Source organism: Mobula hypostoma, chromosome 10, assembly GCF_963921235.1.
Source record: "Mobula hypostoma chromosome 10, sMobHyp1.1, whole genome shotgun sequence".
Classification (NCBI taxonomy): Eukaryota; Metazoa; Chordata; class Chondrichthyes; order Myliobatiformes; family Myliobatidae; genus Mobula; species Mobula hypostoma.
Window position 1 is genome coordinate 12,859,492 of NC_086106.1, and position 13,657 is coordinate 12,873,148.

The 13,657-nt window shown below is 45.9% G+C and overlaps 1 protein-coding gene across 2 annotated transcripts in view; it reads left to right on the plus strand.

Moving 5' to 3' along the window:
* Positions 1-13,657, plus strand: part of LOC134352661 (sodium/calcium exchanger 3-like) — a 656,469-nt gene that overhangs the window by 557,574 nt on the left and 85,238 nt on the right. The window lies entirely within an intron of this gene.

Below are 13,657 nucleotides of genomic sequence, written 5' to 3' on the forward strand. Positions count from 1 at the left end.
GTGGGTCTGTCATAGATACGGTTGGATAATCTGTTTCCTGAGATGGAGTCAGAGTTTGAGAAAAAAGGCAGAGGTGTTGGAGATGGGCTGAGTGAATTTGAGAGCTAGTTGGAGGATGGTAGTGAAGTTCTTACTGTGTTTGGTTCTCCCACTGTTACCTCCTCTACATGAGTGCGGCTAGGCACAGTCTGCTGTTACTGAGATTCTTCACTCTGTCTGCCTTAGTTGTCTGGGTCTCCTGGGTCGACAATCATTTTATTCCTCCTTTCCATTCCCACTGTCTCCCAGTGATCCTTCACTCTGGATGGAGATCTTGATCCAACATGTCGACTGTCTGTTTCCTTCTGCGACGCTGCCTGGCTGGCTGAGGTTCCTTCGGCATCTTGTGTGTGAATTTTCTCCGTAACCTGTTCTCCCTTCATCTCCGTCAACTCCTGCTAGATTCGGCTGATCACCCCCACACCGGGGCAACTGGAGCACCCAGGTGAAACCCACCCTCTTACAGAAAGGACATGTAAACTCCACGTAGACAGCAGTGGAGGTCAGGATGTGAGGAGTGAGGCAGCAGCTCCCCAACCTGCACCTCTGTCCCTGGGTGCTACAGACCTGTGATCTTCTCCAGTCCTTGGCCTCTCCCAGCCACCTGGCCTCACCGATCACCTACAAGGCAAAGTCTGCAGATGCTGGAAGTCCAAGCAACAAACACCAAATGCTGGAGGAACTCAGTAGGTCAGTCAGCAACTCTGGAAAAGAGTAAACAATCGATGTTCCATGCAGGTGATGAGGGAAATAGGAATGGGGAATGATAAAGGAGGTGGGGAGGGGTCTCCCCATTCCCATTTCCCTCTCTCACCTTATCTCCTTACCTCTCCATCACCTCCCGCTGGTGCTCCTCTCCCTACCCTTTCTTCCATGGTCTTTTGTCCTCTCCCCTTCAGATTCCCCCTTCTCCAGCCCTTTATCACTTTCACCAATCAACTTCCCAGATCCTTACTTCACTGCTTCCCCCTCTCCTGGTTTCACCTATCACTTGCCACTTTGTACTTCTTCCTCTACCCTGATTCGTGTTTGTTTCTCCAGTCCTGGTGAAGGGTCTCGGCCTGAAACGTTGACTGTTAACTCATTCCCATAGACGCTGCCTGGCCTGCTGAGTTCCTCCAGCAGTTTGCATGTGTTGCTTCACCTATCACCTTCCAGCCAGCCTCTTTCCCCCACCCACCCACCCACCCAACTTTTTTATTCTGGCATTACCCCCACTTCCTTGCCAGTCTTGAAGAAGGGACAAAGCCCCCCAAAAATTGACAATCTATTCATTTCCATAGAAGCTGCCTGGCCTGCTGAGTTCCTCCAGCATTTTGTGTGTACTGCTTTGGATTTCCAGCTTCTGCAGATTGTCTCTTGTTTGTGATTTGACATTAATACCTCATCTCCCATGCAGTATACTGCACAGTTATGGAAACAGAGCAGCCATATTCCTGACAGCATCTCTTGGCAGATATGAAAGATGTTTCGTACTCTGGTTTATTATGACTGACATACCCTCTCTGGCCACTTTATTACTTCCTGTACATCACAGAGTGGCCACTAATCGTACGTTCGCGACCTTCTGTTGCTGTAGCTCGTCCACTTCAAGATTCGATGTGTCGTGCGTTCAGAGATGCTCTTCTGCACACCACTGTTGTTAACACGTGGTTACTTGAGTTACTGTCGCCTTCCTGTCAGGTTTGAAACAGTCTGGCCATTCTCCTCTGACCTCTCTCTCATTGACAAGGCATTTTCGCCCACGGATGCTGAAAATGTCCTCGGTGGTACGGGGGGCTTGTGCCTCTGATGGATCTGGCTGAGCCTGCAAACCTCAGCGGTCTTTTTCAAACACCCTCTGATCATAACGATAGCTTCTCCTTCTCAGCAGACCTGGCTGACTGCTAAACCTTGGAGCTTGCAGTCTGGCCTGGCTGTATTAAAGCATCCGTCAGTCTTGCGAGACTATGGATCTGCGCAGGCCTGGGCAAGGTTGTATGGAAGACCAGCAGCTGCCCATGCTGCAAGTCTCCCCTCTCCACGATGCCAATGTTGTCCAAGGGAAGGGCATTAGGACCCATACAGCTTGGCACCGGTGTCGTCGCAGAGCAATATGTGGTTAAGTGCCTTGCTCAAGGACACAACACGTTGCCTCGGCTGGGGCTCGAACTCACGACCTTCAGGTCACTAGTCCAGTGCCTTAACCACTTGGCCACGTGCCCAGACGTATTGAAGCAGGCAGCCTTCTAAGCAGGAGAGCAGAAACAAATGTGTATTATGTAAAGGGAACAAGCTTTGCCACCAAACAGTATTCTGCAGATAGCAAGTCCCTTCTTAAAGAGGTAGAATATTTATGTCCCTGGACAAGTTCAGTACAGTGGATATGCAGTGGAGTTGATGGAGCCTGCATCTCCAGCTGTGCACAGTAGAACAGAGGGAACACATTCACAAGAGTGAATTTCTACTTTGTATAGTACCGTGCAAAAAGTCTTAGGCACATATATATTGCTATGGTGCCTAAGAATTTTGCACAGTACTGTAATAATTTTATATATTGCACTGTACTGCTGCTACACAAATAAGTTATGAATGTGTGAGTGATGATAAACCTGATTCTGATATGGGTCTCTACTGTGGACTGAGAGTGGAAGGGGGGTAGGGAGAGGGGAGTCATGGTTGGGAGAGGGAAGCACCAGAGAGACATTCTGTAATGATTCTGGGGGTGGGGGGAAATCTCCGTTCCATGCAGGATGGCACGTCCATTGTATCCTGGATAACGGACTACCTGACTGGCAGACCACAGTTTGTGCGGCCTCAGAGCTGTGTGCCAGACATGGCTAGAAGCAGCACTGGGACCCCACAGGGGTCTATTTTTGCTCCCTTCCTGTTTACCCTGTATATCTCGGACTTTAGATACAACACTGAGAAATGTCATCTGTAGAAATTTTCTGACGACTCAGCAATAGTTGGGTGTATAAAGGGAGGATAGGAGGATGAATACAGGACCCTGGTGGAGGACTGTGTGCAAGCTGAATCATCTGCAGATCAAAACCAGTAAGAGAAAGGAGATGGTGATGGACTTTAGAAAGACTAAGCCTGCACTGCTCTGCTTCTATTGATGGTGACGACGTGGAGGTGGTCAGGACCTGCAGGTACCTGGGGTGCACCTGGATGACAGACTAGGGTGGAGCACCAACACAGAGTTTGAGTACAAGAAAGGCCAGAGTCGTCTCTACTTCCTGAGGAGACTGAGGTCCTTTGACATATGCAGGCCTCTCCTTCACATGTTCTACCAGTCTGTTGTCACCAGTAGAATCTTTTATGTGGTGGTGTGCTGGGGCAATGACACCAATACGGGTGATGCCAACAGGCTCAATAAACTGATTGGAAAGCCTGGCTCTGTTATAAGAGTCAAACTGGACATACTGGAGGCTGTGGTAGAACAAAGGACCTTCTGGAAAAAAAACCTGGCAATTCCGGACAATGTTTCTCACCCTCTGCATGCCACTTTGGCTGAACAGAGGAGCACTTTCAGTGATAGACTAAGACAACTGTGCTGCTTCAAAGAGCGCTAAACAAAGTCATTCTTACCCTCGGCCAACAGACTCAATAAAGACTTGACCTATAGCCGGAGACTGTGATCTTGTAATCCTTGACTTGGAAACGTTGTGCATCTTATTTTTAAGGTAACTTATTTTTACTTTTTCTTACTTTTCTTCTAATATTTGCATACCTGTGCCCTTTTAATGCTACTGTGATGCTGTAATTCCCTTTGGGATCAATAAAATATCTATCTAAATCGATTGTTTGGAATCAAATGCCCCTGCCTGGTGTCTCAGGGCTGGGCGTGTCTGCACCCATCCCTGGCATTCCTTCTCTGCCATCTGACCCATGCCCCTCTCACGGTGTTCCATCCTCACCATGCCCAACATCCTTTGCTCTCGCCTGGTTTACAAACTCGCTCTCCGCTCCACGTTGACAAATACAGTACTGTGCAAAAGTCTTAAGCACCCTAACTATGTGCCTAAGACTTCTGCACAATTCTGTACATGGACAGATTCATTATATCGGATATGTAGTGGAGCTGATGGAACCCCAAGGAAATTTTTCAGCCTGCGTCTCTAGCTGTGCACAGTAAAACAGAGGGAATAAATTGATTGTTAAGATAAGAGTGAATCTCTGTATTGTTATTTTGATAGAAGGGAGTTCTCTCTCTCTCTGCAGCTCATCTGCTGACTTTGCAGAGAACCGACTAAGAGAACTCTGGAGGAGATTCTCCAGAATTAACATCTCTGTGTTGTAGCAGAAAAATTCAGGCTTGCTTAGAAATCCAGTTCTGTGAGGCTGTGTACTAAATTTACAACCTCAACGTTTATGGTGCTAGCTTATGAAATATTGGATCGCCAGTCCTGCCCCCGTTGCAACAGCCTCCTGTGAATTCATCCATCATCTCTGTGCGTGGGCAGTAAAAAGAAAAGGCACTGTGAGAAATGACTGTGCTTTAATAAATGCAAAACTATTATTTAAGGACGGGAGAAAAAATTGGGGATTGGACGCACGCTGTGCACTTACAAACGTTCATTATGTATGGCGATGATATGGCAATCCATATAAGTAACTTAGTCTTCGTGTATCAGTTGGACCTAAATTGTGACTAGGTTTTATTTCCCAAAGACTACTTCCCATTTTATTTAATATCTGTTATAGATAATTACATAACTGCAGAATAATACCCAACACAAAAATCTGCATTTTCTGGTAATCTTAAATAAAAACAGAAATCTCCGGAAAACAAAACAGCAAGTCAGGCAGCATTTGTGGAGGGACAGAGAGGGGGAGAGAGAGAGGTAGATAGAGAGAGAGAGAGATTCTAAGATAGATCAATACAGAGAGAGCAAGAACGAGAGAGACAGAGAAAACAGACAGATTTAGAGAGAGGGATATGGATATAAAGATAGATAGATGCAGAGAGACAGAGAGGGAGAGAGACATGCAATCAGGCAGGGAGAGAGAGACAGAGGCAAAGACAGACAGAGGGAGACTGTGAGAGAGAGAAAGAGGGAGAGTGAAAAAGTGAGACAGAGAGAAAAAGGAAGAGAGAGAGAAAGAGTGAAAGAGACGGAGAAAGGGAAAAACAGGGAGGGATAGAGAGATAGATAGAGTGGGAGAGAGAGAAAGAGAAGTGAAAAGGAGAAGAGAAAAGAAGAAGAGAGAGACAGAGTGGGAGAGAGAGTGAGTGAGAGAGAAGAGAGAGAGAGAAAAATAACATTTTAGATTAACAATCTCCTGTTGAAATTATGATCCTGTTTCTCTCCCCACTGCTGCTTCCTGACCTGCCGGTGCTTCTAACAATTTATTGTCTTTTTTTAGCAGAGCAGCACATCATCTTCTGAAAATTATCTGATCAAAAATAAAAGACCTTTCTGTACAATTCTTCAAACCACGACCTGTTTTACTTAAAACTGTTCTTCTTCAAATCAGGGAGATCGGAGTTGTACATACTCCAAAGTGAATAGGCAGTGGGTTTCTGGGGCCTTTCAGAGTGACCCATCCCTTCAATAAGATCTTGCTTTATTACCTACACCAACTGCATCTCTGCACGTTCTCTGTTTATCTCCAGAATTCCATTTGCATCAAGAAATTGCTGTCTGAAGTAAAGCCAATGACTGAGCATTTGCTGCCCTCTGTGGTACAGACTGACAGATTCACCACTCAATGAGTGAAGGAATTTCTCTTCAGTTCTAATGGCTGGTCTCCTCAGCCAGGGGGAAGTTCCTCTTGTTGTAAATCCTGCCGTAATCCATTTGTATTTTATGTTTCAATTGCTTCTCTTCATTCTGCTAAATCTTTGGGAAGATTGGTCTAACCAGTCTCACTTCCTAGAGACCAGATAACTTTGTCTTCACCTTTATCCTTACTCCATCCCAGAAGTGATTTGCCGCCCGGTGGTGTAGTGGAATCAGCCCCAGACTTCAAGACAAATGGTCCCAGGTTCAAGTCCAGCCAGCTCCATGCACACTTTCCATCCATGCTGGGTCGAGCATCAATCTGACAATTTGGCCTCATGAAAAAAAGCAGTCAAATTCTACAGAAACGGCAAAACCAAAAACTGCTGACGGATGCACCACAAAGAAAGGAACAACAATCCCAGAAGCGAAGATAAAGATGAAAGTTTAGCTTTACATCGAGACGTTTTGTGAAATGTGCCATTTGCAAAAATGACCAACACATTGAGGATTGTGTGGGGGCAGCCCACAACTGGGCCATGCTTTCAGCGCCAATGTAACGTGCCTGCAATTCTCTCCAGGTGGCGCTGAGGAAGCAGGGAGTCCGCTGAAAGACTTGGTCAGGTCAGGAGAATGGGTGAAGTTGAGTTGGTGGTAAGGAAAGCAAATGCATTGTTAGCATTCATGATCCCGGGAATAACAGGGTTAACATATGAGGAGTGCTTGATGGCCCTAGGTCTGTACTCATTGGAGTCTAGAAGAATGAGGGGAATCTCATAGAAACCCATCAAACATTGAAAGGCCTAGACAGGATGGGTATGGAGAGAATGATTCCTATAGAGGGTGGGTCTAGAACTAGAGGACACAGCCTCAGAATAGAAGGATGTCCCTTTAGAACAGAGATGAGGAGGAATATCTTTAACCAGAGGCTGTTTAATCTGTGGAATTCATTGCCACGGATAGCTCTGGCCAAGTCATTGGGTATATTTAAAGCAGAGGCTGGTAGATTCTTGATTAATAAGGTTGTCAAAGGTTATGGGGAGAAGGCAGGAGAATGAGGTTGAGATGAAAGATAAATCAGCCACGATAGAATGGCGGAGTGGACTCAATGGATGAATGGCCTAATTCTGCTCCTGTCTTATGGTATTAGCAGAAAGAGAAATGCATACAATTATTTCCAACTACGTTACTGTAATGAGAAGGAGGATGTGGGAGGTTTTCCGTGACCTGGAAGTAAATGCAGGTGGAGGCAGGGGCAAGATGTTTTGAGGAGTTTTGGACTGCGCAACAGGATATGGCCGTGTTTCCTGACAGTATGACTCAAGTGAGAGGGACAATAAATCAGCCATAATGAAATGGTGGAGCAAACTCAATGGGCCGAATGGCCTAATTCTGCTCTGTGTCAAACAGTCTATCAGTAGTAAAACTTGCTGCCACTGTTAGTATACCAGTCATCCTGTGGTTGACTGAAGGAATGGGTATTTGAAGATCAGTATCTGTAACAAAACCCATGGTCTACTTGGAAGTTGTGGGGCCTGCCTTCTTATGTGCTTCTGAGAGACTGTACAGTAACTTGGTAGATTACCTACGAAGATGCATAAGGCACTGGAAAATTTTACCAACATCACTGTTGCAAAATCCTCCAATTTCTCTGGAGAAGCCAGCAGCAGGAGACCTCTCCAACGCCATTTTAAAGATTAGCTTCAGCTTTCTCATGTACATTGAAACATGCAGTGAAACGCATCACGTGCGACAATGGGCAGTGCAGTCCGAGGAGGTTCTTGGGCAGCTTGCAAGTTTCCAGTGCTGACACAGCATGCCCACAACGCCCTAACCCTGACCCGTATGCCTTTGGAATGTGGGGGGAAACCGGAGCACCTGGAGGAAACCCACACAGTCACAGGGAGAACATACAAACTTCTTAAAGGCAGCATCGGGAATTGAACCCTGATCTTCGGATCGCTGGTGCTGCAAAACGTTACGTTAACTGCTGCACTACCAGTTGGCTGTGTTGGACTGGCTACGCATTAGCATGCCCTGAAAAGACACTCTCTTCGAAGCTATGTCATGGGAATAAGTTATCCGGAAGGCAGAGGGAAACAATTTAGGGATATGTTGTGTATTTGATATTTCAATAATGTTTGAGTAAAATATTTATTTATTTATTTGTTTATTAATGGAGTAGGCCCTTCTGGCCCTTTTAGCCACACACCCAGCAATCCCCCAATTTAGTGCTAGCCTCATCACTGGAAAATTTACAATGACCAATTAACCAACAAACCAGTACGTCTTCGGCCTGTGGGTAGAAACCGGAGCACCCGGAGGAAACCCATGCGGTCATGGGAAGAACTCCTTACGGGAATTGAACCTGGGTCACCTGTACTTTAAAGCGTTTTGTGCTAACCACGATGCTACTGTGACACTCCATGATGCAGTTACAAAGAAAACGTACAAACTCCTTACAGGCAGTGGTGGGAATTGAACCCGGGTCGCTGGTACTGTAAAGCGGGGGGAACGTCGACTCAGACCATGAGAGGCCTGCGTCAGCCATTTTCATGCCTTACAAGGTGCAGATTGGAAGTCTGTGTGGGGCACCACTCCTCGGACAGACTAGAGCAATGTGTGATTAAGTGCCTTGCTCAAGGGTACAAACTCGCTGCCACAGCTGAGGCTCGAACTAGCGACCTTGAGATAACTGTAAAGCGTTGAGCTAACCACTAGGAAACCAGGTGTTCTGGTTTCCTCCCACATTCTTATTGTTTCATTACTCATCCTTATTCATTTAGATAATGCATGACAGGTTATATGTAAAAATATGTTAATTGCATACGTCATCACGCTACCATGTAATACACCCACACTTTGCTTAAAGTAAATTCAAACTACAGCCATATTTTCAGATTCCCACAAGTTTCTTTGAACTAATGTTGAATTTACAAGTCATAGCGGGAAGTCCTCAATGTCTTTCGAAGGAAATGCAACATTTCCACTGACTCCTGTGAACGTCTCACCCCTGACCACTCAAGGTGGGACTGGGAACCGTAGGACCTTGCGTCAGCACACGCAGGGCAAAAGTGGCAAAAGGAGCGGACGTCCTATCCACCCATCCACCATCTCCTGTCGCGCCTGCGGCAGAGTCTGCCCCTCCCTCATCAGCCACTCAGAACCTACAAAACCCCAAGCAGAGGCAAGCCGTCCTTGATCCCCTGAAGAAGGGCTGAACACTGCAGACAAGTAGGCAGAGTGTGAGTAACGCAAGAGCTACTGGCTTTTGAGCTACTGCTGTTGATTAGTGAGCAGACGGCAGTCCCATAGCATCTTAAAGGGCAGAAAGAGGGGGAAAGCAAGGATGTCCCACTATAAAACTTCTGGTGGTGCCTGATTTGGAGTTGGCGTTTCCTTCCACATTCCTAAGACATGTGAATTGATAGGTTAATTGGTGGCAACGGTGTAATTGGGTGGTCTGGGCTCATTGGGTTGGAAGGCCCTTTACTCTGCTGTCTCTCTCTAAAAAATATATCCAATAAAGGGGAAAACCACTTCAGAATCAGAATCAGGTAAAAATAGAAATTTTAAAAATTAGTGCGGTTGTGCTCATGGGTTCAATGTCCATTCAGAAACTGGATGGCAGAGGGGAAGAAGCTGTTCCTGAATCACTGAGTGTGTGCCTTCGGGCTCCTGTACCTCCTTCCTGACAGTAACAGTGTGAAGGGACATGTCCTGGGTGATGGGGAACCCTAATGATGGACGCCGCCTTTTTGAGGCACCGCTCCTTGAAGATGTCCTATATGTTACGGAGGCTAGTGCCCATGATGGAGCTGACTAAGTTTACAACTCTCTGCAGATGACTTTGATCCTGTGCAGTAGCTCCCTACACCCCCCCCCCACCATTTCAGCTGGCTATACAGCCAGATAGAATGCAAGGCAGTTGTGTTTGAAAGGATAGTTTTAGATTAGATTAGATTAGATTAGATTCAACTTTATTGTCATTGTGCTGAGTACAGATACAAAGCCAATGAAATGCATTTAGCATCCGACCAGAAATGCAAAGAATAGTGTTATTTACAAAATAACTGCGAATAAAAAAAGTGCTACAGCACACAAATACAAAAGTACTGAGACAGTACAATATGGGGGCAATACTGCTTAGCGCTGTGATGTGAGGTTCAGCAGGGTCACAGCCTCAGGGAAGAAGCTCTTCCTGTGCCTGCTGGTGCGGGAGCGGAGGCTCCTGTAGCGCCTACCGGATGGAAGGAGAGTAAAAAGTCCATGGTCAGGGTGAGCTGCATCCCTGATAATGCTTTTCGCCCTGCCCGGGCAGCGTTTATGGGAGATGTTCTCAATGGTGGGCAATCGGGTGCCGATAATCCGCTGGGCAGTTTTGAGAAGAATTTGAATGGGTAACGGTAAGAAAGCTGAATGGAAGGAAGATCAACATGCAGAAAATACTGGAGAATCTCAGCAGGTCAGACAGTATCTATGGAGAGGAATATACAAGGATCTTCGCCGAAAATGTTGACTTTTTTTTTGCTCCATCGGGGGTTCCCAACTTGGGATCCACGGAGCCCTTGCTTAAAGATTTTGGTCCATGGCATAAAAATGATTGGGAATCCCTGCCCTCCGTAGATCCTGCCTGATCTGCTGAGTTCCTCCAGCTTCTTACGTGTATTGCTCTGGATTTCCAGCACCTGGAGAATCGCTTGTGTTTACAGGTGGAACGATTTCTCTTTGCCTCTGTCAGTTTGTGGGTCATCTTTACCTCATCGTTTCAGTCACCACAACGCTTTCCCTCTGCCAGCAGAAATACGTGGCAGCATTGTTCCTGGGGCGGCTGGTGTGTTTTACATCTCAAATTACTATTGTGCCATGTTTAATCCTGAAGTCAATGTAAACCAGGAGCTAGGCTTTACCAAAGCAATACTTAAATCACTGGTTACATTGAGATAAGAGTGACATTCTGCAGGTACGACTAGTTAAAACATCAACATGATACTAATTTTAGGAGGTATGGAGAAAATGATGTCAAAATACAAATTCTCCAGTGCGTGTAGGTGTCGGGCTTAGCAAATTAACTTTTGTTAAAGTGGTGTTATGTGCTCTTAAAGGTGCCATCGAACTGTCAACACTTTGGAGATTGCTCATGAATTTTGATGAAACACACTACAGAGAAAAAAGAGAGAAAGAGAGAAAAATTCCTGCGGTCACAAATTCTTACAGTCCTCCTGTGGACAATAATTGCACAAGCGCATTCTCTGTCCATCTGACCATACAGTACTGTGCAAGGGTCTTGGGTACATGTATGGTGCGTAACACTTTTGCACAGTACTGTATTTGTCAACGTGGAGTGAAGAGCAAGTTTGTAAATTTGGCGGGAGCAAACGATGTTGGGGATGGTGAGGGTGGAGCACTATGTGAGGGGTGTGGGACAGGTGGCAGAGAAGGATGCCAGGGACAGTGGGAGGGGGTGTTGTGTCATGGGTGAGACACCAGGCAAGATCATTTGATTTCAAACAACTGGTTTATTGATCAGTACAGAAAGTCTCTCTGGTGCTTCCTGCTCCTTCCCCTCTCCCTTCCCCCTTTGCCCTACTACAATTCCCCTCTCCCTTCCCCTTTTCCCTAACTATGATTCCCCTCTCCCTGCCCCCTTCCCACTCTCAGTCCACAATAGAGACCCAGATCAGAATCAGGTTTATCATCACTCACATGTGTCATGATTTTTTTTGTGGCAGCAGTACAAATATATATATATATAGCTCCCAATTTACTGGGGTGACCTCCCTTCTCCTTTGAACCCACCATTGATTTCCAAGCTTATGGACTCTGCGTTGACGGTTGTCGGGAAGGGTGGGGGTGATGAGAGAAAGTGGGATGCTTCACATTCATAAACATTCAGTGAAATGCACCCATTTGTGTTAACAACCAACACGCCCAAGGACCTGCTGGGGCCAACCCGCAAGTATCCAGCGCCAAAGTAGCAAGCCTATAATGGACCACAGTGGATGCGATGTGCACAGTCTACCATCTTGCCGGTCCTTACCAAGGTGACTGATGGCATTTCGCAACCCGTGAATTCTACTATCTGAAGAGAAGAACTTGAGGAGTTTGGGAACACCATCATCTGCATTTTCATTTCATTTTTATTTTCTGGTCTAACTTCAGGGGCTCCCTACTCAACTACACCATAGTACCACCCTCACCAGAGGGGCTGCAACAGATTAAAAGGGTGACCCACCACCATCTTCTCAACAGCAGATAGGGGTGGGCATTAAACATTGACCTTACCAGTGAAGTGTAGTCATTGAGACGTTTGGCATGGAAACCACCCTTCAGACAGCCGGTCCATGCCAACTGGTCTTCACTAACTCCCCCACGCCAACCAAAATCCCATCTAAACTGGTCCAGCGAAGCCTAGTCATTGAGATGTTTGGCATGGAAACCACTCTTCAGCCAACCGATTGGTGCCAACCAGGATTCCCATCTAAGCTTGTCCTATTTGCTTATATTTGGCCCATATCCCTCTAATCCTTTTCTATCCATGGTACCTGCTCAAGTTCTTTCTAAACATTGCTAATATCCCTGGCAGATCATTCTATACGTTGACAACCCAATGGGTGAAAGAATTACCCCTCAGATCCCTATTAAATCTCTTCTATCTCAACTTAAATCTCTATCCCTCTATATCTTGATTCCCCAACCCCGGGAAAAAGACTGTGTGTATTGATTCTATCTCTGTCTCTCATCATTTTATATACCTCTATAAAGTCACCCCTCACTCATCTACGTGAATGAAAGAAGTCCTAATTTACTGAACTTCTCTCTGTAACTAAGTTTCACAAGTTCTGGTAACATCCTCGTAAATCCCCTTTGCAACTCTTTCTTGCTTAATCCCAACCTCTGACAGCCTAGATGCTGAAAACTTGAATGAAAGCAAACACCTGGTGTTGCCATTTCATTTCATCTGAATAAATACCAAGAACATAACATGAATTGTCCTTGAAAGTTAGTCCGTAGGTTATGGGAGCAGTTCGGTAATGGGACAGATGAAGTTGAGTGAAGTTATCCCCTCTGGTTCATGAGCCTGATGGTTGAGGCCACTACTTCAACCTGATGGCATGAACATTGATTTCTCCTTCTGCTAAAGAAAAAAATTCTCTCCCTCTCCCCTTTTCTTCTATTCCCCATACTGATCCTTTACCTCTTCTCATCTGCCTATTCCCCCCCCAACCCTCGTAGCCCTACTCCTTCCCTTTCTGCTAAGATCTGCTCTCCTCTCCTATCAGATTCCTTCCTCTCCAGCCCTTGACCTTTCCCGCACACCTGGCTTCACCCATTGCCTTCCAGCTAGCCTCCTTCCCCTCCCACCACCTTTTTATTCTGGCATCTTCCCCCTTCCTTTCCAGTTCTGAAGAAGGTCCTAGGCCTGAACTGTCATCTCCACGGATGCTGCCTGACCTGCTGAGTTCCACCAGCATTCTGCGGGTTTTAATCTGTCATAAAATGCTCTGCTCCCTCTGATTGCACTTTCCTTCGAGTTCATTTTTGAAAGAACTCCCACGTACCACAATATATTAATATCCTTGTGGGTGGTTTAAGGACTGAAAAGTTATCAGGTACTGTTGCCTTCGATGAGATTAGCATGGTGGGGTGTGTGTGTGTGTGTGTGTGTGTGTGTGTGTGTTGTGTGTGTGTGTTGTGTGTGTGTGTGTGTGTGTGTGTGTGTGTGTGTGTGTGTATTCCTAATTAACAGCCTCCCCTACTCTGATTACATTGTGTGACTGCAGTACTGTGCCAAATAATAAAGTCAGTGCAGTCTAATTCCTATTCTCACTGGAGAATGTGTTGTCTGAAATTAAAAGAAATTAAGATATTCCCACTGTGAAACATTATAAACTTGATTGAAATGAGGA